General features: G+C 38.4%; 1 non-coding gene across 1 annotated transcript; it reads left to right on the top strand.

Moving 5' to 3' along the window:
* The first annotated feature begins 1,453 nt into the window (after positions 1 to 1,453).
* Positions 1,454 to 1,561, top strand: LOC112773722 (small nucleolar RNA R71). The gene has a single exon (XR_003188258.1). It is a non-coding gene; the product is annotated as a small nucleolar RNA R71 (small nucleolar RNA).
* Positions 1,562 to 10,494: the final 8,933 nt, after the last annotated feature.

Raw genomic sequence — 10,494 nt, 5'->3', positions numbered from 1 at the left:
GGAGCCTCAAAATATCATATATAGACAAAGGCATTATACTCACACATGCTCCTAAATCACACATGCAATCAGAAAATACTACACCACCAATAGTACAATTAACCATACAAGGACCTGGGTCACTACACTTCTCAGGTAAACCTCCCATTAAAGCAGATATGGAACTTCCTAAAGGAATAGTTTCTAATTCATTAATTTTGTCTTTATGTATACATAAATATTTTAAAAACTTTGAATATTTAGGTACCTGTTGAATAACATCAAAAAGGGGAACAGTTACCTCAACCTTTTTTAATATCTCTACCATTTTGGGATCAGGTTCCAGCTGCTTCCTAGGTTTCCTCGCAAGTTGTGGAAATGGAATGGGAGTGGTGTCCTCTGCAGTGTCTGCGCCCTTAGGTACCTCTTCCTGTGGTTGAGCTTCTTCTTTTTCAGCAATATCCTATAAGTCCTTTTCCTCTTCAGTATCTTCTATTTCCACCACCTCTTCAACTGAGTCGTGTTCTGATTGGCTTGGCTCCTCCTGATTCCTCTCCTGCAGTGTGGTTTCGGACCTCAGGGTGATAGCGTTGATGCCACCCTTTGGATTGGGTAATGGTTGAGAGGGGATTCCACTGGAGCTCAAAGGTTGGTTATTCAAATTAGTCATTGATCCAATCTGTGAAAAAAGAGCTTGCAAAGTAGAGTTCAGACCATTTAGTGTAGCATAAAGGTTATTTTCCATGGTCTGTTGTCTCCGATCAATAGATTGCAGTAAATCATCATTAGCAGATGAAGAAGGATAAGTAATTTGAGAGGTCTGCTGTTGGGTATTCTGTGATCCTTGGGATTGCCTCAGGTGTGGTGCTCTGTAAGGCTGGTTCTGGTTCTGCTGCCTGTTGTTGTTATTATTCTACCTCTGATTTTCCTGATTGTCTCTGCCTCCTCTGTTGTTGTTGTCCCTCCAATTCTGGTTAGAATTGTCCTACCATCTATGGCTGTAATTGCCACCTTGATTGTACCCTTGGTTGGGGCAGTCATAGAAGTTATGAGTGGCTGCCACGGTGTTGTCTTCCTGCTGGAGCTGTGGGCATTCATCAGTATAATGGCTATAATCAGCACAGACTCCGCAAACTCTCTGTGGGACTAACTGTTGGCTTTGCTGTGGTGGAGAAGGTTGAGCTTGCTAAACTTGTTGTTGATTCAATTGCATCTGCTTCAGCAAGTTGGTCATTTCACAGATACTCTGAGTTAGAGCAGCAGTCTCTCTGCTAGAGGATACTTCTGCAACGGCTTTTGAACGGTCTTGTTTCTTCTTGTGATTCTGAGTAGATTCAGCTAAGTCACTGATCAATTGCCATGCCTCATCAATGGTCTTGTACTTTTTCTTAGACCCATTGCTAGCACTCTCCAATGTGGTCTTATCTTGGGGCCTCATGCCCTGTGTGACGTAACCGAGTAACACTATCTTGTCAATCATATGATGGGGGCATGCTTCCAGAAGATTATTGAAACGCTCCCAGTACTCATAGAGAATCTCGGATTCGTCCTGAACAATCATGGAAATGTCTTTCCTTAGTTTATCAGTAACTTCAGCTGGAAAGAATTTTTCCAAAAATTCCCTTCTAAGTGTATCCCAGTCGGATACAGTTGTTGCGGGTTGAGTGTAGTACCACTCTCTTGCTTTCCCCTCAAGAGAGAATGGGAAAGCTTTCAACAAAATTAAAATTTCATCTGCACCATCACGCCTGACAGTAGAACAGGCTGCTTGAAAATCTCTCAGGTGCTTTATAGGCTCTTGAGCAGGTAAGCCATGAAACTTGGGCATCAAATTGAGCAGTGCAGTCTTTATTTCAAAGTCTGTAGCCACCGCTGCATGATGCGCTTGAAACGGTTGCATTGAAAAATCAGGGGCTCCAGCCTCCTGGATAGTAACTCTTCTGGCTGTTGCCATGTTACCTGTACGTAAATCAACCGAATCAGTAGAACGGGGGCTGGTTTCCTCCTCAAATAATGTTTCAGATTCGCCCTCTGAGAGGACTAATCGACGCCGAGCTTGCCTTATTTGTGAAATAGTTCTTTCAATCTCAGGATCGAATGCTGGCAAGCTTGGATCAGGAAGTGAACGCGTCATCTAACGACAGAAACAAGCAACTCATAGTAGCAAAATAAAATAAAATGCAAATAAATAAATTCCAATTAATAACTTTAACACTCTATTGCAACTCCTCGACAACGGCGCCAAAAGTTGCGTGGCGAAAATTGGCGAGTTAAGAATTGTTATAAGATATGCGTTGCAAGTATAGTTCTTAACCAACCAGAATTCGCTTATCAATTTAGAAGGATGTCACAGAAATCAAAATTAAAATACTGGGAGTATGAATCCCAGGTCGTCTCCCAACGAGTTGTAGAAAGGTGTGCTATTTTATTAATCATATGTTTTCAAAAAGAGTTTGGGTTGAATAAACAGGAAATTAAATTGGAGAAATTAATTAATTTAAATAAAAGCCTTGACTGGGAGTAGATTAGTTGGAAGCCCTATTCTTGTTGAAGTACTTTCAAGATTAATTGATAATTAAAGGTTGTTCTGTTTAGTTATCCCTTACTAGGTAAGGGAAAGTCAAACAAGTTAGAATGCTGTTTCTATTCACAAGTTCCAATCCGCTCAATTGAAAAGGATTAGTGTCAGTGATTAGAGAGCATTCCAATAATAAACCCAATTATAATTTTTCTTTTAAGCACCCCAACTCAAGGGTTCCTTTCAATCAACTCCCCATCAAGTTAGGGAACTACTCGCTCATTGTGAATGTAGAAATTATAACATAGGAAAGGGAATTAAAGGAAGACATGATAAATGAAACTCAAAGGAATCAATTAAAAGACATGGAAGAGTAAGAGACAAGTAAAGAGAATGAACTAGAATGACGAAGTCTTGATGAGGCAATAACTCTTCTCAATATCCCAATGCAAAAACAATGAAAATAACAAATCCTAAAAACTATGAATGTGTAGAGAGAAAACCTAAAGGAGGAGTAAAAACTATATCTAAAAACTAAAACCTGTATAGAATGATTGTTGTTGTTGGTCTCTGCATGTTCTCTGTGTAACGACCCAATTTCTGGTACGTCATGATCATACTAGAAACTGAGCGCTACCAACTTGTCTTCCTAATTATTATCTATTATTTATCATATGAGCCTGATTCGTTGTTAAAAACGTAGTTAATTTGTGAGGTACTTTTTTTTTTAAAACGCTTGGATTAACAAACAGTATCATTCATATTCAATTCACAAATAATAACAGATAAAACAATTATAAACAACCACACATAAATACATCTCAAGTAGTTAACAACATTCAGTGATTCAGCCATTATTAGAGTATATAGTTTTAGTTAGAACACCCCTAGATATAGCTAGATAATAACTATATACATATATATACATACAACATCCCAAGCCCTGACCTGTTCAAGAAGTCCCTAAGCTGGCGCCCAGGCTAGCCTAGACTCTATACTCACCTAGTCCCTCTAAACTACTAAAGCGAGGGAAAGTACGTTCTGGGTCTTCAAAAATCAAGTCAGGTGGATCGTCATCAAAAGGTGGAAGGTCGTCTACTAATCCTCTGCACGATCTTATGTCCTCTCCTTCTCTTACAGGTTCGGCCATGGTGCTTATGTCAATGGCCTTGCACTCTCCTTTTGGATTCTCTTCTGTGTTGCTTGGGAGAGTACTAGGAGGGATTTCAGTGATCCTTTTACTCAGCTGGCCCACTTGTGCTTCCAAATTTCTAATGGAAGACCTTATTTCATTCAAGAAACTTGTAGTGGCCTTGGATAGATCAGAGACTAAGTTTGCTAAATTAAAAGTGTTTTGTTCAGAGTTCTCTGTCTGTTGCTGAGTAGATGCTGGAAAAGGCTTGCTATTGCTAAATCTGTTTCTTCCACCATTATTAAAACCTTGTTGAGGCTTTTGATCCTTCCATGAGAGATTTGGGTGATTTCTCCATGATGGATTATATGTGTTTCCATAAGGTTCACCCATATAATTTACCTCTGCTATTGCAGGGTTCTCAGGATCATAAGCTTCTTCTTCATAAGAAGCCTCTTGAGTACTGTTGGATGCAGCTTGCATTCCAGTCAAACTCTGAGAAATCATATTGACTTGCTGAGTCAATATTTTGTTCTGAGCCAATATGGCATTCAGAGTATCAACTTCAAGGACTCCCTTCTTCATAGGCGTCCCATTACTCACAGGATTCCTCTCAGAAGTGTACATGAACTAGTTATTAGCAACCATGTCAATGAGTTCTTGAGCTTCTGCAGGCGTTTTCTTTAGGTGAATGGATCCACCTGCAGAAGTATCCAATGACATCTTTGCTAATTCAGACAGACCATCATAGAATATATTCAGGATGGTCCATTCTGAAAGCATGTCAGAGGGACACTTTTTGGTCAGCTGTTTGTATCTTTCCCAAGCTTCATAGAGGGATTCACCTTCTTTTTGTCTGAAGGTTTGAACATCAGCTCTAATCTTGCTCAGCTTTTGAGGAGGAAAGAACTTGGCTAAGAAAGCCGTGACCAGCTTATCCCAAGAGTTCAAGCTATCCTTAGGTTGAGAGTCCAACCATATTCTAGCTCTGTCTCTTACAGCAAATGGGAAAAGCATGAGCCTGTAGACTTCAGGATCTACTCCATTAGTCTTAACAGTATCACAGATCTGCAAGAATTCAGTTAAGAACTGAAAAGGATCTTCAGATGGAAGTCCATGAAACTTGCAGTTCTGCTGCATCAGAGAAACTAGCTGAGGTTTCAGCTCAAAATTGTTTCCTCCAATGGTAGGAATGGAGATGCTTCTTCCATGTAAATTGGAATTAGGTGCAGTAAAGTCACCAAGCATTCTCCTTGCATTATTGTTGTTGGGTTTGGCTGCCATCCCCTTTACTTGTTCGAAATTTTCAATAAGGTTCTCTCTGGATTGTTGTAATTTAGCTTCTCTTAGTTTTCTCTTCAGAGTCCTTTCAGGTTCTGGATCAGCTTCAACAAGAATGCCTTTTTCTTTGTCCCTGCTCATAAGAAAGAGAAGAGAAAAAGAAAAGAAGAGGAATCCTCTATGTCACAGTAAAGAGGTTCCTTATTGTTAGTAGATGAATAAATAAATAGAAGGGGATGAGAAGAGGAGAGAATTTTCGAAAAATAATTTTTGAAAAAGATTTAGTGATTTTCGAAAATAGTTTTTGAAAAAGGTTAGTAGTTTTTTTTTCGAAAATTAAAATAAAAAATCAAAATAATTAGTTAATTAAAAAGAACTTTTTGAAAAAGAGGGAGATATTTTCAAAAATTGGAGAGAAAGAGTTAGTTAGGTGGTTTTGAAAAAGATAAGAAACAAACAAAAAGTTAGTTAGTTAGTTGAAACAAATTTGAAAATCAATTTTGAAAAGATAAGAAGATAGGAAGTTAGAAAAGATATTTTAAAATCATATTTTTGAAAAAGATAAGATAAGAAGATATTTTTGAAAAGATATGATTGAAATTAGTTTTGAAAAAGATTTGATTTTTAAAATCACAATTAATGACTTGATTCACAAGAAATCACAAGATATGATTCTAGAACTTAAAGTTTGAATCTTTCTTAACAAGCAAGTAACAAACTTGAAATTTTTGAATCAAAACATTAATTGTTATTGTTATTTTCGAAAATTTGATATAAAAATAAGAAAAAGATTTTTTTGAAAAATATTTTTGAAATTTTCGAAAATAACTAAAAAAATTGGAAAAAGATTTGATTTTTGAAAAAGATTTTGAAAAAGATAAGAAATTTTTTCTTTTAAAATTGAAAATTTGATTTGACTCATAAAAACAACTAGATTTTAAAAATTTTTGAAAAAGTCAAATCTAATTTTCGAAATTTTAAGAGAGAAAAAGGGAAAGATATTTTTTTGATTTTTGAATTTTTATGATGAGAGAGAAAAACAAGAAAAATGATGCAATGCATGAAAGTTATGGATCAAAACAATGAATGTATGCAAGAATGCTATGAATGTCAAGATGAACACCAAGAACACTATGAAGATCATGATGAACATCAAGAACACATTTTTGAAAAATTTTTAATGCAGGGAAAACATGCAAGACACCAAACTTAGAATTCTTTAATGCTTAGACACTAAGAATTCAAGAATGCATATGAAAAACAAGAAAAGACACAAAACATGCAAATGCAAAGATCAAACAAGAAGACTTACCAAGAACAACTTGAAGATCATGAAGAACACTATGAATGCATGAAATTTTCGAAAAATGCAAGATGAAAATGCAATTGACACCAAACTTATAACATGACTCAAGACTCAAATAAGAACACAAAAATATTTTTGATTTTTATGATTTTCTAATTTTTTTATATTTTTTTTTTCGAAAATTATTTGAAAAACAAAAATAAGGATTCCAAAATTTTTAATATGAATTCCAGGAATCTTATGCTCTTAGTCTAAAGCTCCAATCAAAGGGTCAGGCATGGCTTAATAGCCAGCCAAGCTTTAGTATGTAACTCAGACATGACACGCCTGACATACCCTATCCAGAAGAATTGGACATGGCTCCATTGAGGTGATTAGTTGAAGACCAATCCCAAAGCAGTTTGGGTATGGCTTTACAGCCAGATAGGCTTCAACATGCTTCATGAAACACTAGAATTCATTCTTAAAAATTCTGAAGAAGAATATATTTTTTTTTAAAAAACGTTTTTTTTTCTTTTTTTTTTCGAAAACAAAAGAAAAATTTTTGAAAGATTTTTGAAAACTTTTTGAAAACAAAATAAGAAGAAAATTACCTAATCTGAGCAACAGGATGAACCGTCAGTTGTCCAAACTCAAACAATCCCCGGCAACGGCGCCAAAAATATGGTGCACGAATTTGTGATTACACTTTGATTATGTAAAATTCATTGCTCTTTCTTTCCCTGGCAATGGCGCCAAAAACATGATGCCAATACCATGGTTCACAACTTCACACAACTAACCAGCAAGTGCACTGGGTCGTCCAAGTAATACCTTACGTGAGTAAGGGTCGAATCCCACGGAGATTGTTGGCTTGAAGCAAGCTATGGTCACCTTGTAAATCTCAGTCAAGCAGATATAAAATAGTAATGGGGTTTTCGAAAATAGATAGTAAAATAAGCATAGAAATACTTATGTAAATCATTGGTGAGAATTTCAGATAAGCGTATGGAGATGAAATCGTTCCTCTGAACCTCTGCTTTCCTGCTATCTTCATCCAATCAGTCTTACTCCTTTCTATGCCTGGCTTTATGCAAGGGCATCACCGTTGTCAGTGGCTACATCCCCTCCTCTTGTGAAAATGGTCCAAGATGCCCTGTCACGGCACGGCTAATCATCTGAGGTTCCCGATCATGCTGGAATAGGATTCACCCTCCTTTTGCGTCTGTCACTACGCCCAGCACTCGCGAGTTTGAAGCTCGTCACAATCATTCAATCATTGAATCCTACTCGGAATACCACAGACAAGGTTTAGACTTTCCGAATTCTCTTGAATGCCGCCATCATTCTATCTTACACCACGAAGATTCTGATTAAGAGATCCAAGAGATACTCATTCAATCTAATGTAGAACGGAAGTGGTTGTCAGGCACGCGTTCATAGGGAATGATGATGATTGTCACGTTCATCATATTCAGGTTGAAGTGCGAATGAATATCTTAGAAGCGAAATAAGATGAATTGAATAGAAAACAGTAGTACTTTGCATTAATCTTTGAGGAACAGCAGAGCTCCACACCTTAATCTATGGAGTGTAGAAACTCTACCGTATGAAAATACATAAGTGATAGGTCCAGGCATGGCCGAATGGCCAGCCCCCAAAACGAGATCACAGGATCAAAAATACAATCCAGGATGTCTAATACCATAGTAAAATGTCCTATTTATAATAAACTAGCTACTAGGGTTTACAGAAGTAAGTAATTGATGCATAAATCCACTTCTGGGGCCCACTTGGTGTGTGCTTGGGCTGAGCTTGAGTGTCACACGTGTAGAGGTCATTCCTGGAGTTGAACGCCAGTTTTGGTGCCAGTTTGGGCGTTGAACTCCACTTTGCAACTTGTTTCTGGCGCTGGACGCCAGAATTGGGCAGAGAGCTGGCGTTGAACGCCAGTTTGCGTCATCTAAACTTGAGCAAAGTATGGACTATTATATTTTGCTGGAAAGCCCTGGATGTCTACTTTCCAACGCAATTAGAAGTGCGCCATTTCAAGTTCTGTAGCTCCAGAAAATCCATTTTGAGTGCAGGGAGGTCAGAATCCAACAGCATCAGCAGTCCTTCTTCAACCTCTGAATCTGATTTTTGCTCAAGTCCCTCAATTTCAGCCAGAAAATACCTGAAATCACAGAAAAACACACAAACTCATAGTAAAGTCCAGAAATTTGAATTTAACATAAAAACTAATGAAAACATCCCTAGAAGTAACTAGATTCTACTAAAAACATACTAAAAACAATGCCAAAAAGCGTATAAATTATCCGCTCATCATGGTCTTGATGGACCTTTGAGATGAATCTCTCCATCTCCCATGACTCGTAGGTGGAAGCAATTGCCTTCCCATTCCTCTTTCTAGAGGTTTCTCTGGCCTTAGGTGCCATAAATGGTTATGGAAAAACAAAAAGTAATTCTTTTACCACACCAAACTTAAAATGTTTGATCGTCCCCGAGCAAAAGAAGAAAGAAAGAAGTAGAAGAAGAAGAGAAATGGAGGAGAGGGAGAGAGAGTAGGTTTCGGCCAAGTGGAAGAAGAGAGGGTTGTGTTGTATGAAATATAAGAAGGAATGAGGGGTTTATATAGAAGTGGGGAGGGGTTTAGGGTTCGGCCATTTAGGGTTGGGTTTGGGAGGGAAAATATTCTGAATTTGAAGGTAGGTGGGTTTATGGGGAAGAGAAGATGGATGTGAGTGGTGAGGGGGTGATGGGAAGGAGTGATTGAAGTGATTGGTGAAGGGCATTTGGGGAAGAGAGTTATGAAAAGGTGTGAAGAGGAGAGAATAGGGTTAGGTAGGGATCCTGTGGGGTCTACAGATCCTGAGGTGTCAAGGATTTTTTATCTATGTACCCTTTAGACGTGTAAAATGCCCTATACATGCAATCCTGGCGTTTAACGCCAGACTGCTGCCTGTTTCTGGCGTTAAACGCCACTTCCATGCTCCGTTCTGGCGTTTAACGCCAGGTAGATGCTTGTTTCTGGCGTTAAACGCCATCTTGGTGCCTATTTCTGGCGTTAAACGCCATACAGATGCTTGTTTCTGGCGTTAAACGCCAGCTTGGTGCCTGTTTCTGGCGTTAAATGCCAGACAGATGCTTGTTTCTGGCGTTTAAACGCCAGACTGTTCTCTTCCAGGGTGTGCTATTTTTCATTCTATTTTTAACTCTGTTTTTAATTTTTCAGTAGTTTTTTGTGACTTCACATGATCATCAACCTAAAGAAAACATAAAATAGCAATGGAGAATAAATAAACATGATTAGATAACATTGGGTTATCTCCCAACAAGCGCTTTTTTAATGTCAATAGCTTGATAGTGAGCTCTCATGGGGCCTCACAGATGTTCAAAGCATTGTTGGAACCTCCCAACACCAAACTTAGAGTTTGACTGTGGGGGCTTTGGTTGACTCTGCAGTGAGAGAAGCTTTTCATGCTTCCTCTCCATGGTTACAGAAGGAAATCCTTGAGTTTTAAACATAAGGTTGTCCTCATTCAGTTGAAGGACTAACTCTCCTCTGTCCACATCAATAACAGCTCTTGCTGTGGCTAGGAAAGGTCTTCCAAGGATGATGGATTCATCCTTATCCTTCCCAGTATCCAGGATTATGAAATCAGCAGGGATGTAAAGGCCTTCAACCTTTACTAGCACGTCCTCTACTTGTCCATAAGCCTGTTTTCTGGAGTTGTCTGCCATCTCTAATAAGATTCTGGCAGCTTGCACCTCAAAAATTTCCAGTTTCTCCATTACAGAGAGTGGCATGAGGTTTATCACTGATCCAAGGTCACATAGAGCCTTCTCAAAGGTTATGGTGCCTATGGTACAAGGTGTTAAGAACTTTCCAGGATCCTATTTCTTCTGAGGCAATCTCAGTTGATCCAAATCACTTAGTTCATTGATGAGCAAGGGAGGTTCATCTTCCCAAGTCTCATTACCAAATAATTTGGCATTCAGCTTCATGCTTGCACCAAGGTACTTGACAACTTGCTCTTCAGTAACATCTTCATTCTCTTCAGAAGAAGAATACTCATTAGAGCTCATGAATGGCATAAGGAGGTTCAATGGAATCTCTATGGTCTCTAGATGACACTCAAATTCCTTTGGTTCCTCAGAGGGAAACTCCTTGTTGATCACTGGACGTCCTAGGAGGTTTTCCTCACTGGGATTCACGTCCTCTCCCTCCCTTGTAGGTTCGGCCATGATGGTTAAATCAATGGCCTTGCACTCTCTTTTTGGATTCTCTTCTGTATT

The sequence above is a fragment of the Arachis hypogaea genome, chromosome 18 (genome assembly GCF_003086295.3).
Source record: "Arachis hypogaea cultivar Tifrunner chromosome 18, arahy.Tifrunner.gnm2.J5K5, whole genome shotgun sequence".
Classification (NCBI taxonomy): domain Eukaryota; kingdom Viridiplantae; phylum Streptophyta; class Magnoliopsida; order Fabales; family Fabaceae; genus Arachis; species Arachis hypogaea.
The sequence above is the reverse complement of the archived record's forward strand: the minus strand, read 5'-3'. Positions and strand labels throughout refer to the sequence as shown.